The sequence below is a fragment of the Mustela erminea genome, chromosome 5 (genome assembly GCF_009829155.1).
Source record: "Mustela erminea isolate mMusErm1 chromosome 5, mMusErm1.Pri, whole genome shotgun sequence".
Lineage (NCBI taxonomy): Eukaryota > Metazoa > Chordata > Mammalia > Carnivora > Mustelidae > Mustela > Mustela erminea.
The window spans coordinates 126,224,843-126,251,760 of NC_045618.1; the positions used below are offsets into that span (position 1 = coordinate 126,224,843).

Sequence of the window (26,918 nt, forward strand, 5' to 3'; positions counted from 1 at the left end):
TTGCCCCATAAAGGAACATATGCCCAGGTTCCAGGGAATATGCCATGGACATTGTTAGTGGGTGGCTGTTTTGTCAGCCACACTCAGAAACTCAGCTTATTAATGTTCTATCACACTGGAATGATATCCTGTCAAGACACGTCTTCAGAGTTCATCAGATCCAGAGGCTGTATTAGTCAGCCTTTGCTACCAGGAAGAAATACTGGGTGTCTTAAGTAGCAGAAATCTATTTTCTCACAGCTCTGAACACTAGAAATCTGAAATTAGGGTGACAATAGTCGAATGTGAGGAGAGCTCTCTTTCTTACTTGCAGATGGCCACCTTCTCACTGTGTCCTTACATGGCAGACTGAGAGAAACATCTTCTTCTTTTTAGAAAGCCACAATCCTATTGGATTAGGGCCCCAGCCTCATAACCTCATTTAATCTTAATTACATCTTAAAGACCATGTTTCTAGATACAGTCTCATTAGGGGTTAGGACTTCAACATCTGTATGAATTTTAGGAGGACATAATTTAGTCCACAGTGAGAGCTTTCATCAGAAAGTGACTCGTGCTCACGTTTTGAAGGGTAAATGAAATCCCATGGCCATGCCTGAACTCAAGGAAAAAGGAAAAGATATTTCTCCCATAGTCATGGAAGGAGAGGAGAATTAAAAATACTGGTAAGTAATATCTACCCAGAGCCATGCACAGGTTTTAAGCAAGATCCTGACATAATCAGATATGTATAATAGAAAGATCTGCCTGGCGTTGTTGTAAAGGATGACTAGAGGGATCCTTGTAATCAGGAAACCTGTCTAGGAGGTTCCTGATATAGTCTAGGGGAAGAAAAGATGAAAATAAGGCTGTGGCATTAAGAATGGAAAGAAATGGAATATAGGAACTTATACAGAACATGTCAGCAATGATTTTCTTCAGCAAAATTAGTATGTAAGAAACACAAGTAATATGTGGTTATTCAAAATTATTAGGGAAATATGCTTTCAGTTACAGATGAGTTTCAGATCACCAGAACTTAACTCTTTGGGTTGCAAGCATGTTTATTTCAACTGTTTGGGGATAAAAATCTTTCTAATCTCCTACATACAGATTATACTGAAATGATTTTGTATGTTATCAGGCTACCATTGTATCAGTTTATATAGTGAACTTTAAACATGAAGGTACTCAAGTGGGCAGATGTGATTTCCCCTACATTTTTTCTCCTTTTTCTGTATATTCCATATTCTCACGTTACCAAAATAAGGCAGGGAAGGGAGGTAAGTTGTCAACAGCACAAGGCAGTTCAATAAAGTGAGTCCCTGAGAACTTTAAATTCAAAATGCAACCAATAAGACTAAAAGCAGATTTAAATATCAAATTGAACCTTTTCTGTATCCAAGGAAGGAATGTCTTAGTGGAATAGAAGTTATTCACATGAATGTTAGAAAAAGAGGAGTCAAAGAGCAAGAATCTCAGTCTATCATCAACTCTGCCCAGCAGCAAAGTGTGCTCTGTCCAGCATATGAGTATTCTGGTCCACTTGGTGGTACAAGCATCTCCATAAATTAATATTTGTCATTTTGGTTTATACATTAACCTCATGTGAGTTTGGTTAGAGTGAGTTGCTAAGAGATTGATTCCCTTTAGTTGTGCTGAAAATTCTGCTTGGAACCTACGTTAGGTATCTTAATTTGGGTTTAGCCCAAAAGCAAAGCCTGAGGCAAGGATTTGGTGTAAGTAACTTATTGAGGTGGTAATTCCAAGAATCAGAAATGGGAAAATGGGAAAAGTGGGATAAGGTTAGATTTGAACCCAACGTAAGGGTGCATTGTTGAGGTCACTGCTCTTAAGTACACATGGACCTTCTGAGAACCATATAGAAAGCCTCCTAAAATTGCTTGCCAGAAGGACAGGTGGCTGGAACATGTATCTATTGGCTCTCAGCCCCCATGGATTGGAGGTTGCCCCAAGAGTGTCAGACCACATACTTCCCAGCTGTGCTTTTGCATGCTGAGTGGGCTCCTACCCACTAGGACAGAAAGTGAAAACACATGACTGATATTTCAAGCAGAACAAGCACTGTTTGCACAAAGGAAGCTGAGCTCACATAAAGCTACCCACTGCAACTACAGCTGAAAGCAAAGGTGGTCTGTCGAGTGGGATATGACCCAGGGCACCAGGGGTATCAGCTGTGCTGGGCAAAGAACAAACCGTGAACTTTACCCAGCACAGCCCTGCCTTCGTGACCACCTGCTAACATCTCTATCTCATCACACACTAACTAAATCATTAAGGTATGCCTTGCTCCCCAGTTACAACTTCATCCAAAGCCATGAGGTCATTTTGTCTTGTTTCTCAAAGGGTCGTATTTAATCTTGAGTCTAGAAGTTTCCTTTTCCATCATAAAAATTGGCACTGGACTTATCAAGTTGTCAAGCTGACATTAAGCTGCTTTTGTGCTACAGAAGCAAGTCTGCCAAAGGAGCTGAGCACCACCAAACAAGCCAAGCCTTGGATCTAATTAAGTGGGGGGAAAAAAAGATCCTTGAAACTACTTTCTCTTTGGATGGGAACAAAACTAACAAGATTGGGGCATGAAAGTAAAAAATGAATTAAAATAAGATAATCAGAAAAGAATATGCAAAAACAAAGAGGACCTGTGTGAGAGGCAGAATTTGGTTCCTAGCTAAGGGCTAGGGCAGATCATTGCTGAAGACTCCTGGTTCCAGAGGGATCTCGGCAGCTGAACTCTGTCCTTTCATCAGTGCCTCCAGGGGACTCTTCTGTGCTCTTATTAACATGGACTTAGAGGTAAAGCAAATCAGAGTTCAGATCCCACCTTCACCCCCTGTCCCCTGTGTGATCTTGGGCAAGGGATTTTAACTTAAACCTCAGGAGTCCTCATTGGTCAACTGTCGGTAGTAATTTCTAATCTGCAGGACTCTTATGAGAATTAAATTAATAACAGAGGTAAGACACTTTGGACAGTACCAGAGAGACTATAAGTGCTTAATAAATGATAGACAGGGCTGTTCTAATGTTGAAAATGCCAAACCATTGATGCACTTAGAAATACCTGATGTGAGATCTTACACAGGGTCAGTGGTTCATAAAGAGTGGTTCCTCTTTCAGTTGTGTTCACAAGAGCTCAGAGCATTACCAAAACTGCAAGTTAAGGCTTGGTTCACTATTCTGAAATAAATGTAGGCAACGGATAACTCAAGGGGTGTTAGAAATTCTCTGGAAAATGTACAGTAAATGAGACAAATTACTTCCATGATGAGGTCTTGTTAAAGACCAGAGACATAATGTTGGCATTCACACCATCTGTTCTGCCCATCTGAGGCCAACTGACTCCACCATGCACCAGCACCACTGCCATCCCAACATCCAGCTCCCCATATAAATATGCCTCCTTTCTGTGGTTCCCCACCCCTCCTTATGAGCATTTGACCCTCTAGACCTGATTTCATTTCTCTGATCTGAGATTTCCCGATCCCTACCCCAGCTCTAGTTCCATTTCTCACTCTTTTCAATACAGCAACTCTAGATTCCTCTTTGAACTTCTTTGGTTCATTTGTTCTTCATTTGCTCATTCCATGAGTATTTATGGAAAGCCTCTATGGACCCACAATGTTCTGGGTATTGGGATATAATGGAAAACAAAATAGACAAGTCCTCTACCCTCATTACTTTCTAGTCTAGTGCATGATAGCCAAGAACAAATTAATGCATATCATCAAGTGCCCCACATTTTCTCAGTGGAGAAACTCATTCCTGGCTATCATCCTGCATAACATACAGAAACAGGACTCTCCCTTGAACTCCAGGATGCAGACCCATATTTATGCTGTTCTTGTCATTCTCATCATGGACTACTTTTTAAGAAGGTCCAGGAAAGTCAAGGTTCAAGCGTGCAGAAATTTTACACATCAATGGAAAAAAATTAGAGGAAGGGGGTATGGAATTTTATTTCCAAGGTCTATAGCAAGTGTGAGAATTGTTCTTTTTCCCTAAAGAGAAATTATCGGCAATTAGAATAGTCCATTCAAGATTCAACAGCTGGCTACTAACAATCCAAAAAGATGTCCACTGGGGATGTTTTATCTATGACATCGGATGATTTTCTTCTTGCTGTGCTCAGAGGGAAGCACCTGGGATACAGAAAACCTTGCTGTGAGAAATTAGAAAAGAGATCCATTCCTTGAAATCATGGATCCTGGCATCCCCCATAACACACAGTTTAGTTAAGCTGAGGTTTCCTTTTTGGGTTATGCCCACACATTTTCAGATTTGTTATATCTCCCTGCTGTCTTCATTACCAAGGTTTCGCTACACCAGTCAACCCCCACACTGTCCACTATTCTACAAACTATTAACCAATTGGATGAGCCCCTCCCTGCCGGCTCTCTCCAGGTAAAGGAGGGACAACGCCTTCCCAACCTGCAGCCATTTTAAATAACAGCTCCCAAACTCAACAGCTGCTTTAGAATGTATTTGGCATGGTTCAGTTGGAGGACCACCTGGGCACCTGACCTCTGCTCCCTTCTCTGGTGGCATTCTGGGAGGACAGACAGACCATACCTGTCAGCCAAATGGTGATGAAACAGAACACTAGGCAGGAAGACTGCCTCGGCCACAGCTGACCGTACATACTCCTCGCCTCTCAGACCGAATACCTGCATTTGTTTCTTTAAGACAGAGAGGTTAGGACTGTTACTTTAATTTTAAACAACTGCAAGGTAGAAAGGCTCACATGAACTAGTGATAAACTAGACCACAGAACTTGGACTTCATTCCTTGGCACAGAACCAGCTCCCAAACCATAAATCTGAAGGTCAACCTCAACTCTTCTTTTCATTTTCTACATCCAGTTAGTGCCCAAATCCTCTTGACTTTAATTCTCAACATCCTCCGTCTGTCCCTCCCCTTCCTTCCCATTTATGTTCCTTACCTCATGGCCTTTTCACCTTCCACCTGGACCATTGCTTTTTCTCCAAAATGATCCTCTTATCACTAGGCTCCTTCTCAGCCCCTGACTTGCCAATATTTCCTCCACCTTATCACCAGAGGAAGAGCTACCTTATGCAAAGTTTATCTTATTACTTCTCCTCTTGAAGGAGTTTGGTGACTCTTCAATCCTTACAGAATAAAGCCTAAATTTAATCTGAAACAAGCCCATGATCCCACCCCTAACCAGTTATCTGAACCTCCCAGAAGACCATGCACATGAACTACTTGAGATTTTAAATGCACTGCCATGTGTCTACCCTTCCGGCCTGAACTGGCCTCCTTCCAAAGCCCCATCTCTTACCTGTAGGGCAAATAGCTTCCTCATAACTTACTACTAGACAATAATCTTTAAGACAAGGGTATTGTGTAATTTTTCTCTATCTCAGCACTTTATTTGGCATATGGTAACCACTATGTAAGTAGTATGTGTTGAAAAAAGTAACAGGCATGTAAAAGAATAAATTAAATGTCTTGTGGCACTAGAGAGATGTGTTAGCTAAAATGCCTTCCTTCCCGTTACTACTATCACACATTATTTAGACTCGTATGACTACAACCAAATCGTAACCATGGCCACAGGGTCTCATCGCCTTCAGTTCCACATGGGACGTTGGTCTACCCTGCACTCTGTGGCCAGGTTGCTAATGCAGGGACAACTCTGACCATAACATTTCACATTTCAAAACCTGTTTCGAGCTCCCTGCTTTCAACCCCATCGCCTGGCACCCAACAGCCTCCATGCTCTGGTTCTAACCCATCTGTTCAACCGTATTACCTCCACTGTGCTGTAAGCCCTCTCCTAAACAACCTACTGAAGTCAATATAGTTTGCCAGTAAGCATACTTTGGTCATGCTGTGACTTTTACTAAGAATTCCTTACTGGTTAAGTATAACCCATCTCCCTACATCTACCTCAAAAATCCTCTCTTTCCAAAACCTTCTATTATCACTCCTATCAAAAAGAACTCGCCACTTCTGAACTTCTGTAGTGGTTTTTTCTCTAACTTCTTCCTGGCACCTTTCAAATTGTATCCATCTTACAGTTATTGATGAATATGCTTCTGTTCAAATACAATGTTGCAAAGTCCTTGAAAGCCATAACTCCACCTTATCCACCATATCACCAACAGCAAAGTCCAACACATTCCTTGTATATGGTAAACTAGCAATAAAAAATTGCTTAATTACTCAATCATCCAGTCCACTAAGGGCAAGGGTCATTCTGGATAATACTACCTCTGATTCTCTATATGCATGTATCAATGGGCCAAGTGTTTTCTCAGCTGTTCCCCTTCCCACTTCAGTACAACCCTATCTGATCAATTAGATAAATTGTCTCTTTATTTCATAAATAAATCATAGTTCTTTTGCAGTAACTGAACTCTTCAGGGTTATTTAGTTAGCAAAGGGAGGAGCTAGAACTTGAATTCAAGGCTGTAGCTTTATATTCCATGACTTTTCCCCACTATTGGTACCCTGTGCCAAAGTTTGTTACTGCCTAAAAAGATGTTCCTCATTCGGATGGATCCAATAAAAGCAACACTCCCTCACCCCAATCATGTTTCTTTCCTGGGCTTTCTCCAGGGCTTGATTTGCTTTGAAGCAGAAAACAATGTCAACCTCAGTGTTCCTGGCTTTTCCCCAGCCACCCTCTGCCTGGGTTCTGGCCTATTGCTCTGAGCTTATGCCTTACCTAATATTTAAATCATTCCTTTAGGGGAACTGGTCAGCTTGGTAGAATGATGCTATTTACTATACCAGGGGGACCCATTCAGAATCCCACAGTCGGTATGAAGATGATTGTAAGCTGCAAACTTTTGAGATACAACAGATGCAGAAAAAAGGCTTTCTCAGAGTTTCCCTTATCTGACTAAAAACATCAGCTTCTGAGAAATGAGGCTGCCATACATTTCCTCTTAGTGGTGGGTGTACTCCCAGGAAGAAGACAGAGAGTAAATCTGCCATAAATCCCCTTTCAGAGGAGTTCTGTGGCCATGAAGAAGATGGAAAGACCACTCACACCTGCGTAAACAAACATCATCACAAACTTTCTTATCTTCTATTTGTCCTCCTAAAACCCCATCTGTCTTTCCTAAAGAAACCTATTTGTTTTTTCCCATAAAAGCCTTGTTCATTCCCTCTTCACCCCTACTAAGTTAGTTATATAAGCTTCCGACTTTAATCATTTAGAAAGCTAGCTACTTTTTTTGTTAGTTCCCATATGTATAAATGTTTTTCCTGTTAATCTGTCTTTGTCCATTCTAATTCACAGGACCCTAGTCATTAAACCAAAAAGGATACAGGATAAGTTGTCCTCCCCTACAATATCACAATGAGGGGCATCTGGGTGGCTCAGTGGGTTAAAACCTCAGGTCATGATCCCAGGGTCCTGGGATCGAGCCCCGCATCGGGCTCTCTGCTCAGCAGGGAGCCTGCTTCCTCCTCTCTCTCTGCCTGCCTCTCTGCCTACTTGTGATCTCTGTCTGTCAAATAAATAAATAAAATCTTTAAAAAAAAAAAAAAAAAACACCAATACCACAATGAGGACCCAGGAGCCAAAAAGTAAGCAAGTATATATCCAAAGTTGCCAGGAGCCTGAAAGCAGGGTGAAATTTAAGCAAAATTCTCAAGCCAGAAAGAATATTAAGGTAATAGGTAAACTCACAGGTTCTGGACTCGGACTGTCAGGTTCATTTCTTAGCTAGCCGCATAACCCTGAGCAGTTAACACAACTTCAGTGTGCCTCAGTTTCCTCATCTGTAAAAAATGGGTAATAATTTCTTTCTCAGAGGATCACTGTGAGCTTAAACAAACTCGGCGGTGCATGGTCCAGGACGGTGCCTAGCATATATGTAGCAAGAAGTTTAGCTAAAGTAATAGAACACTGAGTGGTAATTTTTGTGTGTTCCCCAAATCGGCAACAGAGGCCCAAAGCTATGGACAGAGAGGCTCCCCAAACCTCACATTCTAAACAAAACTGCCAACACCAAGGGCCAGATGCCTTCCTCGGGGTTTACTAAGCCTGAGCCTCTCTGCCATCTTCACCACCACTACCCTTACAAATCTCTGCCCCTTCCCAGTCCATAAAAGACAGCCCTGGAAGGGCCAGAGTGGGTGGAGGCGGAACCATCAAGGTCATGGGCCTTATCAAGACATGCAGGGTCTATAATGGGATGCCACTTCCCTATCTTCAAGAAAAGAAATGAAAAGCTTCAAGAGAATCCCTCTGAGAGATTAAGAATGCCTACCAAATAAGAACAAAGGCACCTGACACCCTGGATGGAGCTTGCAGAACTATACAACCCCTCTTCGGCAGCAGTCACAGAGAGCTATCAGGTGATAATGGTGATATTCCAGAACAAGGAGACTAGTGCCCATTTAAAGGTGCAAAGACTGCCAGAAGAGACTGTGTTAACAAGGGTCTATGGCAGACCCTTGAGCAGGGACTGTGGCGCAGGGTACCTAAGGGGGTGAGCCCCACCCTCCTCTCCTGCAGCACAGATCTCAGCGTCTCCTTTTGGAAGAGCATGGAGGCAAGGCAGAAGCCCTGGGGTCATTCCGGTGGCCACCGAGAGAGAGGAGCTGCCGCCCTAAAAGGTGATTAGGGCATGGACCAATTTCAGGCCCTGGGGAGACCTGGCTGCCCTCTCTGGGGAAAACCTCAGTAACAGAGAGGACTGGTAGAAACTTACCACTAAAGCATTGGTCATGAAGAGGTCACCAGGAGACACACACAGGTTCCCAGGAAAACCAGGGTCACCTCCACATCGTGCCATGCAGTTGGTTTCTATGACATGCCCCCACTCTCTCCTCCGAAACTCCCAAATCCCACCAATGCAAGCAAAGTTAACCCCAAAAGAGAGGGAAGGAAGAGATGGCATCTTAAGGCTGTCCCCACTCACGCTGAGTCACATGGAAACGCTGGAGAGAAGTGGAAAAACATATAGAAGAGCCTCGGACCTCAGGCAATGAGGCCAAACCTGTGCCAAGGCGGGGCAGGGAAGGGAGTTGGAGATAAGATTTAAGTCAAAATAAAGACAAAAATTTAAACTGATCTCAACTTTTAACATCTAAAACTGGCCAGGAAATGATAGAATCTGTCATCAAGATTTAAGAAAGAGAATTTTGTCACAGCATAGTTGAAGGTTTATTAAAAAAATAAATAAATAAAACTGTTTCATGCTGATGTCCCAATAGAGCAATTACATTATCAGCATCAGCATCCTAGAGAAGCCAAATCTGCCTGAGCTCAAGGCTACACAAAAGACCAGGGAAGAAAGATGGAGGCTTGAATGTCTGCATATGTGTAGAGCTGTTTGTGTGGCAATTTAGGGAAGATCAAAGGCAGGAACCAACACTGGAAATCCAAGGAAATTACCAAGAATGGAGTTTGGGGCTGATGGTTTTAATTCACCCACACCAGTGAGAAACATTATGGGTTGGCTGAGTTTAAAGGCACAGTGTCAACCCGGAGCCACTGGGGGTTCTGCTGGGTTTTATGTAAATGGGAATAATGGGACAAATGGTATTGCTTCCCAGCAGCTTTCTACTTGCCTGGTCACCCCTGTCTTTCAGAAGAAAAATGGTAAACGGTACCTTTTTTCCTTTCCCTTTGATGGACTCTCATCCCTATGCTGACATTTATGTCCCAGCCAGATTGGCATTTATGAGAAGACTTCAATGCCCCGGGAGGTTGAGGCTGGTCAGACCACCTGCCCAGCACTGTCTATTCTAAGCAAAGCCAACTCTGTAATTGCCTCTAATCACTCCATAAGTGGTGAGGTTTCTAGAGGAAAAGAAATACAGTGTGCGGATTTTAAACAAACAAGTATGTTACTCTCATCCCTAAGGCAGCTTCTCTCCAGGATCTGCCAAGTGTGATCTGGGGGGGCGTGTCTTCTGGGTGGTCCCACGCCCTAGCCCAAACTTCTCAGCAAGCTGTGCTGATGTGTGAGACAGTCCAGGCTCGTGGAGAAAGAAGGGCAGGAGCTGGGGCAGCTGCAGCCCTGACCAGGCTGCTAGAAAAATCCTCACACATCCCTAAGGAGCCGCGCCGGAAGGCAGGTCTTCACTGACCTCCCGGGACGGAAGTCTGCAAAGCAACCATCAGTTCCGCCTCCCCTGGGGAAGAGTGCCATGAGGAGGAGTGTATAGCTGAACACAGACTGCCCAAGGCTGCCCTCCGAAAAACATCCCTGCAATAGCAAGTGAGACCCAAAAAACAAAAGTGATTCAGAGAGATTCTAGAGTCCCACCAAAAAGTCGGGAACGCACTGGGTAAGTTGTCATGTGATTCGATGTGCATTCAGCTAGAAAGCAGCAATTTAGCACATCCATGAAGACATCGGCGCCCAGGGTGCTCGACTTGCCACCTTGTCCCCTAAAATACACTCCTTCAGGGCGGATTCAGCTTCTAAAATATCCTCTTAGCTCACTCTTCCTCTTCCCATCACCTTTGCCATACACATATTTTAAGCACTTCTATATAACTTTCAATAAAAAATAATACTTCATATAGAAAAGTTGAAAAATATTAAAAAGTTTAAAGAAGACCCTCCCCCCCCAAAAAAATCCACCCCTAAGGCAGCCACCCAGAGAGAGACTGACTGTTAATATTTTGGTATGTCTGCTTCCAGACTTTTATGTTATGTTAGTTATGAATAAATACGTGTGTATGCAATTTAATAGAGCTAAAATAGAATTTGGAAAATTGAGTCCACATTGCCTGGACACAGTGTAAACTCCGGAATGAACTGCTGGGGGGTGATCCTAATTCCACCCTCCTCCTCTGCACCTGAGCCGCAACACGTCAATAATACAGTACCTGTGTCCCAACGGTGTTACAAAGAATAAAGAAAACGAGACAAGTAACGCTTTTAAAACAGGACACAGGGCATGTGGGATGAATATACGTGTTGTTATGAGTATTGGTTGTGATTTGCTTTTTTATACGACGTAAATACTTGTTTTCTGTGTCTTAGAGGCAGCTTACAGGAACAAACATGGCTACATCCCCTCTTGGCAGCGTCACACCTCAGACACCGTCTGGATTGGTACCATTCTCAGCAAACCCCTTGACCTTGCCGGCATCTTCCTGTGAGAGGCTGATGTGACAAGATAGTTGGGGGCCAGCTGAAATGCCTGGAGGGGCAGGGAAAGGTTGCAGAGGTTTCAGCCAAGCCAGCATCACAGCTGTCCTCAATTACCACAAACAGATGTTGGCAGCTCGACTCATTAGAAATGCAATCTGATCACCTTGGCAGTCTAATCCTCTTACTGGAAACTCCAGAGATGAAAAGACTCGGCACTCCTGATTCCTGTGGCCAGGTCAATGAAGGGTACTCTTCCCATCCTTGGGGAAAGCGTCCCCAAGCACAGACTCCATATGGCAAATCTCCATGAAGATTAGAGCAGTGGTTTCCACCTGGGAGATCTTACTCCCCACCAGATAGATGGTAATGACTGGGATGTTTTTGGCTGTCACAGCTCGGAGGAGAGGGCTGCTACAGGCATGCAGTGGTTTGAGTCCAGAGGTGCTACTAAACTTCTATAAGGCACAAGACAGCCCCCCAAAACAGAGGATTCTCAAATCAAGCCCTCCAAAACATCTATAGCGCCAAGGCTGAGAACCCCTGATGAAAGACCTTGAATACATGAATTAAACAAAGATCTTTAAGTTAAAAGTGGGAAAAGGCTGGCCATAGTGAAATAGGCAGTCTTGAGTATCTCTAACATAGATCACAGAGGCCAGCAGATGGGATGTATTTATGACATAAGGTAACTACATTTTCTGTACCTTTTCTCTAGGATGGGTGGAATGCAAAAGGGAGTCAGAGCATATATTCTTTCCTAAACAAGGGCTGCCATCCATAAAGCAAACAGCTAACAGTGAGACTCCTGGGAACGTTCGTGTTAGAAAATCTAAGGTCCAATCTCAGTGGGAAAAAAACCACTTCCTTCATGATGGTTAATTTTATGTGTCATCTTGGCTGGGCCATAGGGTGTTACACATTATTTGTTGGTGTGGTTGTGAGGGCCTTTCTGAATGAGACGAACATTTGAATCAGCAGCCTGAGAAAAGCAGATTGTTCTCCCACTGTGGACAGTCTCCTCCAACCCACTGAAGGCCTGACTAGAATACAAAGGAGGAATAAGAGAATTCTCTTTCTCTACCTGCGGTGGCTGCGCCATTGGTGTTCCATTATCTTCAGACTTGGGTTCCAACGGGAACTTACACCGCTGGCTCTCCTGAGACTTGCCAAAGGCAAATCTTGGGATTTCTCAGCCTCTGTATTCATACAAGCCAGTTCCTTTTGACAACTCTCCTGGTATATGTATGCGTGCATGTACAGATGCGCCTAGCCCATTTCTCTGGACAACCAAGACTAAATACACTCCTCTTGCTACATGGATGCTTTGTTCTCATTCTTCACAACTCAATTCAAACACAGCTTCCTCGGCCAGACTTTTCCCGAGTCCCTGACCTCACCTCTGTGTTCTCCTCTGTCTCAGCTCCCCTTTTGTTCCCTCTCCAGCCACTGTGTCAACTTGTAATGAGGGCAGGGATCTTGACTCTCTTATTCACTATTCTATCCCCAAAGACTAGCACAATGCCTCATACGTAGCAGATGGCTGATAAAAATTTGTTTAATGCATGGCTGAATGCCTGAACAGAGTATGCGTTCAGTTCAGGGTTCAGAGACTCTATCAATTCCAGTAGATAAGCTCATGAGGAGCTTGAGATATTAATTTATTTTGATTTATTTAGCTTTCACTATGCTAACGGCAGTCAGCTAAAGGACTCTAACGTGTAATGAGATTCAACCACTTGCCAAGTGCTTTTACATCTCACCATATAGCTCTGAGTTAGGTACCACTAGACCCATTTCATAGATAAGCAAACTAAGTTTCAAGGAACCTAAGCAACTCCCTGCATCACCATGCCGGTCAGAAACAGAGAGGAAATTCAACTCCAGTCTTGACAATTCTCTGCTTTTATCGTGACACATAGTAGATAAACATTTAGAAAACACACGGAACCCTGTTCCCTGGAAGCTCACCATGAAGATTCAGAAAACACATCATTTAAACCAACAAGACATATTTCCGATCCAACTTGTAAGCAAGTGCTCTGCAGAGTCTCTCAAATACAGCTGACCCTTGAACAGTACAGGGGTTGGGGCGCCAACCCTCTACGTGGTGGAAAATCCATGTATAACTTTGACTCCTCCAAAAGTTAACTGCTAACAACTTACTGTTGACTGAAAGCCTTACCAATAACATAAACCACTGATTAACACATATTTTACACATTATATGTATTAATACTGTATTCTTAACAATAAAGGAAGCTAGAGGAATGAAAATATCACTAAGAAAATTTAAGAAAGAGAAAATACATTAACAGTACTATATTTATTTTAAAAAATCCATGAATTAAGGGACTTGCACGGTTCAAACCTATATTGTTCAAAGTTGACTATGTATCAAAATGCTGAGGGAACATAGACAGGACAGTGGAAAGAGAAGTGAGGCTCCTTGGGAAGATGTGCTTAGGCAGCTGGGTGAGGCCATGGGCACTGGCATCAGATGGACAGGAGATTGAATCCCAGCTGCACCACTGAGCTGTGTGAACCAGTCAAGCCACCCATTTCGTCAAGTCTAGGAGGTCATCAATTTAAGACACATCCCTGTTTACTATAGAACTCACAAAGAAACAACAATGTGGAGTAAACACCGTGCAGAGGTCATGGCTTGTAAGACACATCCGGATTTCAGAAACATTAAAATGTAGGGAATATGGGCATATTCAAATCATGAAACATGCTTAATCTCTAACCTCAGTTTCCCCTATAGAGTAGGGAGAGTAACCTTCAAGCCGCAGGATTCTTACAGGTAAGCCCACCATGCAGGAGAGGGAGAGCAGGCCCTGCTTCTCATTGGACCCCAGCTTCGTCTTTCACTGACCAGGGCCACACACACCTGCTAAGAGCGCTCCTCCAGGCCAAGCCCAGTCCGCTTATGTCTCCCGGCTCCAAAAAACTGCCCCTCGGGCTCCCTTGGGCCAGCAGGCAGCACAGTCTCACCTCAACAGGAAAGACCTCGAGAAGATGCCCATACAGGATCTGAGAGCAGACTCAGGAAGGATTGAGCAAGGAATTCTAGAGTCCCGATGACAGGGGGTGGAAACAGACTCAGGATGGGGAGGAACACTTAGCCCAAGGACTCTTCAACCTACGGGGAGGGGTGTAGCCAAGAGGAAGCAAGACCCGGACCCCTTCACTAGGTTACAAGGGTAGACAATGATCAGAGACCATAGTTGATGCAACATCCCTTGTTCCTCAACTGGTATCTAGGGGAGGCTCTACAAATGAGTGTTCGGCCACCCTAGCAGAGAGAGTCCTAGACAGTGTCCATGATGGAGCTACAGGTAGCTCTTACTTGGTACCTACTACGTACAATATTGTGGGTTATGTGTTTTTTATTCTTTTTTTTTTTTTTTTTTGAAATTTAATTAGGAGAACTGAAGATGAACCTGAAAAGCAAATTGTGATCAGATTGGGGAAGGCCCTAGATGCCAGGCCAAGCAATCGTGTTCGCATGAGCACCAGAGTCACGTTATGAAGCGTGTTCCCATCCCAGACTACAGGGAACTCAGGGGACAGATGATTATGAAATGGAGGTCAATGAGAAGGACCCCCAACTATCATTCTCATGGTGGGAACAGAAAGCAAGCAATGGCAGGGAGGGAGACTGGAGAATAAACAATTTGGGAAACTAATAAAGGACAGAGGCAAAGAATCTCGTAGGAACGATGTTTTCCAGAGGACTGGGGGCAGAAGAGCATCACTGGCAGGAATGGAGAAGTTTCAAGGGAATCTAGCTTCCAAGGGAGGAGAGAGATTCAGCTAACTTAAAATGACAATTCACCCTCCAGGTTGTTTGGAGAATCTACTGTGTCCTTGGGCTTGTTTATTCTGCCTCTGTCTCTAGCGTATGTCAGAAATTGTCGCCATTGGTGCTGCTACAGAGTTCTCATAACCTGGTGAGGCCATTATTTTGGTCTCATAATACCCATCGAGAGACATTGTTTTTCAGTATGTCCATGGACCCAGCTGTTGCTGTGTTGCCACAAAAACTACAATTTTGCTACAGCCCTAAAGTCTAAATAGGGATTTAGGATCCATACTAATGAAACATATACGAACTATTTGCTTGTCTACCCTGACCTTCTACCCACATCTAAAAACTCTGGAAAGCCCAGCAGCTCTGGTATCACAGTAAATACACTTCTTAAAGTTGTTAACGCAGGACAAGAAAATAGATAAAGTTAATACAACAGTGCCATCTAGTGAGTGACAAGTATTTCAAAAGGGTACGGATCCGTCTTAAATTTAGGATTCATATATTTTACCCAAACAGATCTAACGCAGAAGAGGAAAAGCATGAAATGAAGGTGCTTTGTGTTGGAAAAATCCCTCCATGTGACCTGATATTGCCAAATTTACAGGGAATCTTCATGGAGGCCATATAAATAGAATGAAGAAATCAGTAGAAATCCATGGTTTCCTCTGGAATCCAATGTTAAATAACAAGAATCTAACACTAATCGGTGACAAGAGCTTCAGTAGATTCCCATCCCGACACTGAGCTCAGCACCCTCTCAGTGACCCCAAGCTAATAGAAACCATGCAGCCTCAGAACCACCAGGAGCCCCTCCTGCTCTGTGTGCTTCATACCCAGGGGACCTAGGGCAAGTGAAACCTCCCTGGGCTCCGGTTTCTTCATCCACAAATGGCAGTGATGATATAGTAATGGCCATTCATGGAGAGTACTAGGAGTCTGAAACGAGGTATTTTAGGAAAAGCCTACAACACAATGGTTTAGCCTTTAAATTCAAAGTGAATTGTCGTCCAGTGTGCCCTTTCTCCTGTATCTGCTCATTTACCAAACGAAAATCAGATATCTATGTGTCTGTTTTTTAAAAAAAAGATGGCATTCACATTTTTACTCAATAAATACTGAGGCCCTACTATGTGCCGTTCTAGGCTCCGGGGACAGACAATTTTCCTCCCTGGTGGAACTAGTCTATAACATGAGAGGATCTTAGAAGAAAATACAGAATCCCAGCATAAGGAGAGACTGTAGTCTGTTGTAAGGAAGGTGGGGAAGGAAAGCCTCTCGGAACAGATTGTGAAGGAGTTGACAAGGGGAAGGAGAGGAGACAGACAAAGCTGAAATGAAGTGAACATACCCTATGGTCTCCTAGAACACAGTGGGGGAGCAACAAAAGTTATCCTACCAAGTCTCCCCTAAAAGGAGAGGGTCTGAGAGCATTACCTGAAAGGAAGAGATGTTCATCCCCTAAGATGAGTAGCCTCTGCCCTCGATCAAGCCCTCCATTGTATTTTCTCCCAGCAACTTCTCCGTCACCATTCCAGGGACATGACTCCATCTGAAGGCTGGCCCTGAGTTAACCTTGCTGCCAGGTGGAAGAAATAAAAATCAGGACACCCCTCTGGTTTTCTTCCTCCTCTCCCTTTTCCTTCTGGGACAGCTCACCATTTTAGATAAGACAGCAACCAGCAACATATTTGGTGTTCCACTTTATCATCTGGTTAGGGCATTTTGCCATTCAGGAGGGCCAGTCTCCACTGATCTTCAGCTTTGCACACAGCATGGCCAGACCTGCAAGCCAGTAAATCAAAGTTAGCACTTTCCAAGTTATACATTACACTACCAAACATTTTAATTTTTCTCAGAAAACATTCTTTAGAGCTCTAGAATCCCACACTTTGGCTGGAAGATACAAAGTTAAACAGGTTTCTTTTGGAAGGGCTTCTTAGTCCTCAATATCCTAATAAGAATTGTGAATTTCCGATAGAGTGCGTGCTATAGTTCACAAAATTACTTGGCAGTAGAACCCTTTCTGCAGAGTCTCTCTTGGAAATACACTCTGCAAAAGACTAATTTCAGGTCTGTCTGGTTCCCGCTCATACTGCAGACTTTGCTAGAACCTTGCTGTCTCATGAAGCGTTGTCCCAAGTGCATCACAGTCCCAAATCCAAATGACAAATGACACTACTCCTCTTCCCCCATGACTCTCCGTAAATATTGATACCACAGCCTCTCTAATCCTTGAGTGTCCTTAATGTATTTTCCATATGTCCCTTTTTACTTTATTGTAGGTCTCTTTGGATTAGGAACTTGCTTTATGTGCAAGGTTCCAAGGAAGCTCATGAAAATCCCTGCTTCCTGCACAATGTATGGCACAAAGAAGTTTCACACAAGCACAGAGGGAAAGAGGAAGGGAGAAGAGGGCAGGCCTGACTCTGATTAAAAAGAGAGTAGACCCAGGACCACAATTTGACTCCTGATCAATCACAACTTTTCTGCGTCTCTTTTCCTCCTCAGCCAAACAAGTCTGAAAGCATGTGCCCTCACTTCCTCCTAGGACTGATGGAGAACTCGCATGAGATCATCAATGCAAACTCAGCTTGGAACTGGAAAGTACTAGGCTGGTGTAAAATAGCAACATAATTAGCACACGACCAAAGCATTCCTTCCATGTCTTCCCCCAAAGAAGAAAGGGTGTCGTGGCCGCAGTGCAATGGGCTACTCCAGCCTGCACACACGTGTAACTAGAAAGTACCTCCCAGTTCCCAAAATAATGCCTCTTTCTAAGTCCTAATCTTAGAATTTCTATGACACAAGGTATATGTTCCCATTTGCATTAAATACAATTTTAAATATTTAAAATGTGCAGATTATGGAAATCAATTCCCTTCCTGGAAAAAATTTCAAAAGGGGAGAATTCTACGCCTTGAAAATGAGGCTCAAAGAACTATATGCACAGTTTTTTGTTTTTTGTTTTTTTGTTTTTTGTTTTTTTAAACAACTAAGTTGGGAGCCACAATGGGGAATGATACTGTCTTCAGAATTTTATTTCGGGTAATAGTCAGATTAACTTTTGCCAAATACCTACTCAATAGAAAGTATGCCAAACATTTTCAAACAAACGACTAGCATACCTGTTCCTCCCCAGTAACTGAAGGAATCCACGCTATCACATTAGAAAACCAGATACTGGATCTAAGCCTGAATTCAACTAAAAAAACTAAATAAAATCCCTAATAAGTGAGGAAATTTTTACGGGAACAGGACTAGGGTCTCCACTTTGTAAAGCCTCTCCAGAATCACGACTGTGGCTTGTTACCTGATTATCTAAACGCAAGCCATTTTTGTAGTTATCTTTATTGTTTATAAATTCTACCCAGTTTGGATGAGGCCATCAACATGTTAATGTGAATTTCGATTTTGAAAGAGAAAACCAGATAGCAGTCACAATCAAGGTGCCCAGATTTCTCCCAATTACTGCCCCCAATTATTTCCACACCTATGGCTGACATGTTTAATCTCCTTCTTGTGGCCTAACGGACAGTTTGTGCGGAAGAAGAATGCTAGCTAAGGCATTGCTCAGCAGAGAGTGTAGGTCCAATTTAAATAATTAGAAGCTTATTTCATTTCTTCTCTCCTTCTTGTAAGTGCACTTGAAAGGAATGTTCATGCCAAGCTTCATGCCTTCAACTTGTCCGAGGATGACTTATTGACTTTTCCTTAAGCCCCTTTCTTTACCAGTCCTTCCCTGTGTGTCTCCTAGGACACTGAGGATAATTTAAAGCTACTGGATGATAATCAATAAGAGAGGGTCATCTCTATTGCCTGGCTTAAAGGTCTTTGATCTAGTAAATCATCAATTATGGCCGCCTGTGTTACCCTTCCCGTTAACCGCGTGACCTGGACTGGTCCACTTATTCCTCAAGTAAGATGAGCACAGAGTTTTCTGCTGATGAAGTAGGTCTGCAGTTCACTTGGGCAGGGGGCCTGTCTCCACTTTCTGCAAAGTGCCTGCCCGCCTCTCCACAAGTGGTTAGAAATCTCTTTTCCCATGGCAAAGGCCATCATTTTGTTGCTTGACTTAGAGACATAATTGTGTTGCTTGACTCAGAGACATTCGTATTTGTCCCCTTCATTGATTACAGGGCCTCTGAGTGCCAGACTTTATGAGGTTATGGAGACTCGGCATGCTTATCACTGTCCCTGTATCGCTCCAAGTGCGATTCAAAGATCCTCACTGCAGATGAAGATCCTCCGGTCAGAAGTCCTCGTTCCATATGCTTGAAATGGGTCCTGGACATTCTCCCTGTTAACCCCTGAATTCCATTTGGAGCAACACTGTGATGGTGACAGGCACGGGGGACTGTGTTCCAGGAATCTGCATTGTTAACCAATTGAGTAATTCTTTCGCACAGTGGAGTCTGAGTACCTGAGTCTAGAAGGAATATAAACAAATAAACAACATAATTGTTATTAAGTAAAAGTGAAACAGAGGCTGGATAAAGCTACTCGCAGTTTCCTGCAGGAGAACAGGAGAGGGTAAGAAGGGATAGAGATTTGCTGAGACGTCTTGCCTGTAAAGGTGACTAGAAAATAATGGTTGAGAATGGGAAGGCTGATGTTCCAGACAGAAAGAACAGCAGGCCTGAAAAGCTCATGGTAAGAAGACTGTAGAGTTTATTTGGGAATTTGGAAATAGTCTAATAAATAAGAACCTGAGGGGGCTCCTGGGTGGCTCAGTCATTAAGTATCCGCCTTTGGCTCAGGTCATGATCCCAGGGTCCTGGGATCGAGCCCCGCATTGGGCTCTCTGCTCATCCGGGAGCCTGCTTCCTTCTCTCCCACTCCCCCCTGCTTCTGTTCCCTCTCTTGTTCTCTCTCTCTTTTAAAATCTAATATTTTTAAAAAAATTAATTAATTAAAAAATAAATAAGAACCGGAAATGCACACTAAGATTGGAAGTATGATAGGAATTTAAATAGACAAGGATGTAGAAGTCAACCATAAAACTACTTTAATGTAGCTCTTCAGACAGTAAGAGCAGAGAGCTGGTACAATATTTAAAAATGGACTTAAATAATCAGAAATTACAGAAGGATCGAAAGGTAGCCAAAATTATTCAACATTAAAATACCTTGGCCTGCCTACTTCATATTCATCCAATCTTATAGTTACTGACTACCTACCATCTGCTGGACACAAGAGTAAGCTCAGGAGAAACAATGCTAAACAACATAAACATGGTCTCCTTTCCATCACAGGGTTTACAGTTTAGCATTTCCTGTGTGGCAGCCACTGGACTAGCAGGTAAGAAACCAAAATGGCACATCAAGAAATTTACAGTATAAAAGAGGATTGAGTCTAACACACACACACAAATACACACATATACACAAATTTACACGTCATAATAAACCACAAGAAAGACAGGAATAAAATGTTAGAGGTCTAAGTGAAGAAAGACTACTTGAGAGGAACCAAAAAGCATAGAGAACATTTTTGACCAAGGGAAGATGGGAAAATAATGCATTTTAGTTAGAAGTAAAGAAAACAATAGAAGAGAAATAGAGTGAAGACAATGAGAGCATAAGGACTACGGTCAGACATGGCACCAGACCCTGCACACACCTCTTATCCGTCAAACTCAGAATAACCCCTCAATGCAGGAGTATCGCCCCCATTTTATATGTATGAAGACAATTCTTCAAGAAGTTGAATAACTTCCAAAGATAACAAAGTGAGTAAGTCAAAGAGTCAAGACTCATTCATATTCATTCATTCAATTTACTCAACAAATATTTATTAAGCAGCTACTATGTAACAGGCTGATCTGTCTTACACCAAAGTTCCTATCATTTTTCTCTACAACACTTTAAAAATTAATAACATAAATAAAATTAACACTGACAGGTAATAGCATGAACAAGAAGAAAATGAGGGCAATAGAAGAAAGGACAGTAATTTATATAGTATATTTTATGCTTTGCAAAGAATTTTTACATACATACGTTATATCACTTGATCTCCACAAACGCCTAAATACAAGGAAGAAAAAGAGTCTAATGCCTGGTAAATACTATGTATGAAAATGTCTAACCTTTCATCCTGATCCTGAATTCTTAAAATCTTTAATTTTTAAGGGCTTTTTGTTTTTGTTGCCAAGGGTTTTGTTTTGTTTTGTTTAATCAAAAACTACTTTTAATCTTTCTAAGAGAAAAAAAATAAAATACAAAAATGACCCATATTCTCACTGCCCAAATTTATCTCATTGATTTTTGATTTTTTATTTTAAAATAATTTTAGGCAGAATAAAATAGCAAAAATAAAACAGAGGTCCTATATTACCTTCACTAAGCTTTCCCTAATTTTAACAAATGACATAACCATAGTACAATTATTAAACCAGGAAATTATCAGTGCTTCAAGACTAATAACTGAACTACAGATCTTACTCAAATTTTTCTCCTACTGTCTGTTTTCTATACCTCATACCTCACACTGAATTCAGTTGTTATTGTGTCTTTATTTTTTTTAAGATTTTTACTTATTTATTTGATAGAAAGAGAGACAGCAAGAGGGGGAACTCAAGCAAGGGGAGTAGGAGAGGGAGAAGCAGTCTTCCCGCTGAGCAAGGAGCCCAATGTGGGGCTCGATTCCAGGACCCTGGTATCATGACCTGAGCCAAAGGCAGATGCTTAATGAATGAGCCACCCAAGCACCCCTGTTGTTGTGTCTTTAGCTCCCAATCATAGACCGTTCCTCAGTCTACCCTTGTCTTTCACTATTGTTACTTTGGATGGATACTAGTTAGTTATTTGGTAAAATGTCTATCAGTTTGGGTTTGTTTGTTATGTCCAGTTGATTAGTTTGAGGTTATATATTTTAGGAATATTACAGAATACCACAAAAGCAATGCTGTGCCCTTCTCTGGACATCCTATCAGGAGGAACATAATGTCATAATTATAATCAAATATCATAATAATAATCAAATATTATAATAATATCAACCATAATATCACATAATATCAACCAACATATCTTACAATTTGTGATACTAACTTTGATCACATGGTAAAGGCAATGTCTCTTGGGTTTCTCCACTGTAAAGTTTCTATTTCTCCCTTTGTAATTGATGAGGATCTTGGGACAGACACTAATACACTATTTCTCCTCAAACGTTTGCCTCTGACTTTAGCATCAACCCATGCATCTTCCTTGCAACAATTCCTGCTGTGATGTTGCTTGCTGGCGACCTACTGTTTCCCACATTCCTTCTCCATGAATAGGTTGGAATTCTGTAAAGAAGAACTGTCTCTTCTCCCATTTATTGATTTCTTTAATTATTCACATCAGGATGAACACATAGATATTTATTTTTAATATTAGATATTTATTTTTAATATTACCGTTAGTTATGATGTTTCTCACATTGACCACTTTAGCCATTTGGTGTTCCATTAGCCGTGCCTCTCTTTTCTTTCAGTATAGTGCCATCACTTTATTTATTTATTTTTTTAGAACTTCTTTACTTTCTGATTTGTAAGATGCTCCACTCCAGGCTCATTTTGTACTTCCTCACCCCAGCCCTAGCATCAGTAATTTCTCCCCAAAGGAGCCCTGATTTTTTCTTTTTCTCATCAAAAAATGAGATTTAGAAACAGGATCTAGGCTCCATATGTGCTCATTGCTACTGGAATGTCATAGTTCCTTGGCCCTGTAAGCAGACACAGTTTGGAAATACTAGTTTGTATGCAAACCCATACTTACACTGTCATTTCTATATATCTCATTATCAGTTTATCTGGGTACATATTTTAAAACACGAGTTTATATAGACACTTCTAATTCCAATCCAACACCACCAGCCTAACTCCGGTCATTCCCCTTTTCTTACTTATAACCTCTTTCTTCAACACTGAGGAGCCTGGCTCTCATTTTTAACAATGCCACTCACTTACTTGTTCCACCACAGTGTAACCAGAAAATGTTTAGCCATACAACTGCGAAGCCATTCATACTCCTGACAAAAAGATAGACTAACTAAAGTATAACATTTGTGTCCAACTCTTTTCACCTTTAGTCTTACAGCATCTAACCAAAATACTGTTTTCCAAAGTTACCTAGATTAGCTCTTATTCCCCCAAGCCCATCAGTATTTTCACTTGTAAGACAATTGGGTTTATTTACTACTACTTGTTTCTTATTTGGGCCCTCACTCCAACATCTTGGTTGATTGTAAGCATGTATTTATTTTAAGAGGTATTTTAAATATTATCCAAGGTTTTGAAGTTTTTTTGTTTTGTTTTGTTTCGTTTTTTCAATCAATTCAGAGACAGACCTCTTTGCTGAGCACCTACCATATGCCAGGAACAATTTTTATTGTATATGACTATAAAAACATAATATGTCACTTTAATGAGGAACACCTAGGTTATAAAACATTATGCTAAGATAAAAAACTAATTTACTTTATCTACCAAAAGGTGGTGTCCCTTTTCTCTCACCCTCTTCTTAATTGTTTGCCAACTTTATGGATCTATAGGTTCTCTTGGTCTAATTATTTCCATAGCCTAAAAATGTATCTGAGCTAATGAGGCAACTATTTCAGTTTCTCACAAAACACTTATGCAATGCTCCTATTTGGGTTTTTTAAAAACTAGCCATCACTACTGATAATTCACCCTATGAGATGAGAATACTGGCACTAGATGCATGAATACCAAGACCCACCAGGCACCCTTGAGGACTCTGAGTAATCTAGATTTGGGCCTTTAGAAGACAGGACTATCCCCCAATGTTTACAAGAACTTTCTGAAAGATGCCCATGGGTAAGTCATCAGTCCCACCTGACACAGGTCTCTGTCCTCACATAGTTGACACGTGAGTTGGAGAACTACATAGTGGATAATAATGCAGTTTTTGCAGTCAAAATTGCTGTGTGCCTTTGGATGAATTTCTTCCTGTCTCCGAGCTGCAATTTCCTCATTTGTAAGGAGGAAATAAACTACACATATAATTTATATATGTGTGTATATACAATTTATATATCTTTTGTATATTATGTATCTACTATTTATCCCTCTTTACAAATGAAAAAATGGAATTGTGAAACTGTGTGTGCATAACTCTTTAAAGTTTTCCGCATATATACAGCACTCAGAAAATGCCAGCTATTAGAAAAAAAGGAGAGAGGAAAACAAGCTATAAGTCATTTTTTTTTATTTTATTTATTTATTTGACAGAGAGAGATCACAAGTAGGCAGAGAGGCAGGCAGAGAGATGGGGAAGCAGGCTCCCTGCTAAGCAGAGAGCCCGACGCATGGCTCGATTTCAGGACCCCAAGACCATGACCTGAGCCAAAGGCAGAGGCTTAAACCACTGAGCCACCAGGTACCCTATTATAAGTGATTCTTAATGACAGAGAACAAACTGAGGGTTGGTGGAGGGAGGTGTGTGGGGGACAGGCCAGACGGGTGATGAGGATTAAAGAGGGCACTGTAAGTAAGAGATGAGCACTGGGCACTGTAAGTAAGAGATGAATCACTGAATTCTACTCCAGAAACCAATATTGTACTATATCATAACTAACAAAACTTAAATAAATAAATATTTAAAAAAGAAAGTCAACTATTAAAACATTGCTATTTAAAAGATAAATAATGGTAGTACATATTGTCCAATAACTGATAGTGTTTATTTTGTAAAAAAAAAAAAAAAAAAAAAAAAAAAAAGGCCATAATCTGAGAAGGACAAGAAGCAGAGAAAGAGAACTAACATGTTTTAGACCTTGTAATAATCTAATCCTAACAATAATTTGGTAAGGTCAATATTAATAAATTCATCTGTAAAACAAACATAAGCAACCTTGGATATGTAATCAAGGTCATATAACTACTAGGTGACAAGGTTGGGCACAGATCCAGATTTCACCATTACAAAGGAATACTGGGAAGTGAGTTAGATCTTTTAGAGAGAGACACTTGAGCTTCAGAAAAGTGTCCTGAATCATTGCCAAGCGGACCCATAACAGAACTCTCGAAAACAATTACTCCAAAGTCTAGGGCATGGAAAAGAGGGCAAAGGAGATCTAAGATACAATAGAAGAGTTTCTAAGAGTTTGTACTGGCAGCCTTTCAAGGCCTGCAAACCCATTTTGTTTGGGAAAAATTGCCAAATCAAATCTGAATGCTTTACAATGCAGCATGGAAGCTCCCTAACCCCCAGATTCCCCATTCCTCCCTCTTACTTTAGATCAACCCTCTTCATCCATGTACCTTACGTGCCCAGCCCCTAAGTCAGATTTTTTTACATTGATCAGGCTCCACTCTAGATGGAGTTACTCAGAATAACAGGGTTGCTAGTAAACAAGCAATGTTAAGAATCACTGGTCTAAGCCCCATTCTCAACCTGTCCATCAATCTTATTTCTTATGTTTCTCTCATTCCTTTGTAATGGTTGAATAGTGGTCCGCCAAAATTAGTTCTCACTTGGAACCTCCGGACATGATCTCATCTTTGTAGATTAAATTAGTCGAGAATCTCAAAATGAAATCATCCTGTATTTAGGCTGGACCTTAAACCCAATGACCAGTGTCATTATAGAAGAAGAGAAGACACAGGAAACACACAGGGATGAAGGATGTGATGACAAAGTTAGACATCGAAGTGACACAACCACATGCCAAGGAATGGCAAAATTCCCAGGAGTTACCAGTAACTAAGAGGCAAGGAAAGAGTCTTTCCTAGAGCCTTCAAAGGGAGTGTGGCTCTACTAACACCTTGATTTCAAACTTCTAGCCTCCAGAACTGTGAGAGAATACATTTCTGTGTTTAACCCACCCAGATTATGGCAGCCCTGGGAAAGTAAAACACCCTCCCATTAACTCACCTAATGTCTGTTGAGAATTACTCAAATACCCTAAATGTCTATGGATGTCCATGTGCCTCCAGAAATAAACAGAAACTATCCTAACAATTAGAGGCACCAAAAGGACCATAGAAAGGAAGTGACTGCTCACAGGAGACACATTCAAATAACAATGAGAATCTAGAACTTTCCAAGGACCTATGGAACCAGTTAGCAGGAAGAAATCCAGGCTTCCTTAATGCATTCTCTCATCACTTCATTTACTCCCTGATAGTGGCAGTGGAGGACATGACTTTTGACTTTAACACTAAAAAAACAGATTCACTATTAAGCTGGTAAAGTCTTACTGCCTTTTCTCGGGTTGTCTCCCCTGTTTCTTGTGGTCTCTCTGTATTTCTCATGCTTCACAGTAGTTTTGCCTTTCTTTTACTCCCACTTCTTTTCAGCCAGATGGGGAGGCACCTCAACATCTGGGAAGCTAGTCTTACTTTCCCCTCAGGCAAAAGCCATGTTCATAAAACAACCCTGCGAGTGGCAGAATCGATCAGATTGATACACCTTTGAGCAAAATGGGTTCCACGCTGGAAGTCATGGCTGAGTCACAGGCATTGATGCAGGGACCCAAGATACACTGGCTGCCCCTTGGCTTTTCCAACCCTTAGTACAACCTGAGCATCTTTGTGACAGGAAAGGAATTGGAGTAGAATTTATGACAGGGGCGCCTGGGTGGCTCAGTGGGTTAAGCCTCTGCCTTCGGCTCAGATCATGATCTCAGGGTCCTGGGATTGAGCCCCACATTGGGCTCCATGCTCAGCAGGGAGCCTGCTTCCACCCCCTCTCTCTGCCTGCCTCTCTGCCTATTTGTGAGCTCTCTGGCTCTCTCTCAAAAAATAAATAAATAAATAAATAAATAAACCTTAAAAAAAAAAAAAACAAAACCCAGTCCACTGATGGGAAAATGATATCTCCCAAATTTTCTACAAATTCAAAGCCATATATAGAATTCCCAAGGGATACATTTGTTGTTGTTGTCTCCTTTTCAAACTACAGTTATACATTGATTTGTCTTCTCTCTGAATACTCCACCAAAATATAATTCCTGCAGGAGGTTGGTGATCTGAGCTAACCTAATAGTGGTTGGAGACAGGGTAGGGG

At 41.8% G+C, this 26,918-nt stretch overlaps 1 long non-coding RNA gene across 3 annotated transcripts in view; it reads right to left on the reverse strand.

The window, feature by feature from the left end:
* Window positions 1-26,918, reverse strand: part of LOC116591665 — a 145,863-nt gene that overhangs the window by 58,743 nt on the left and 60,202 nt on the right. For 2 of the 3 annotated variants that reach the window (XR_004286099.1, XR_004286100.1), the window contains exons 4-5: window positions 19,134-19,330; window positions 16,561-16,686 (exon numbers count right to left, since the gene is read on the reverse strand). This is a non-coding gene — a long non-coding RNA (uncharacterized LOC116591665). Of the gene's footprint in view, window positions 1-16,338; window positions 16,481-16,560; window positions 16,687-18,394; window positions 19,331-26,918 lie in introns of all 3 variants that reach the window. The other variant, XR_004286097.1, reaches the window with a different exon arrangement.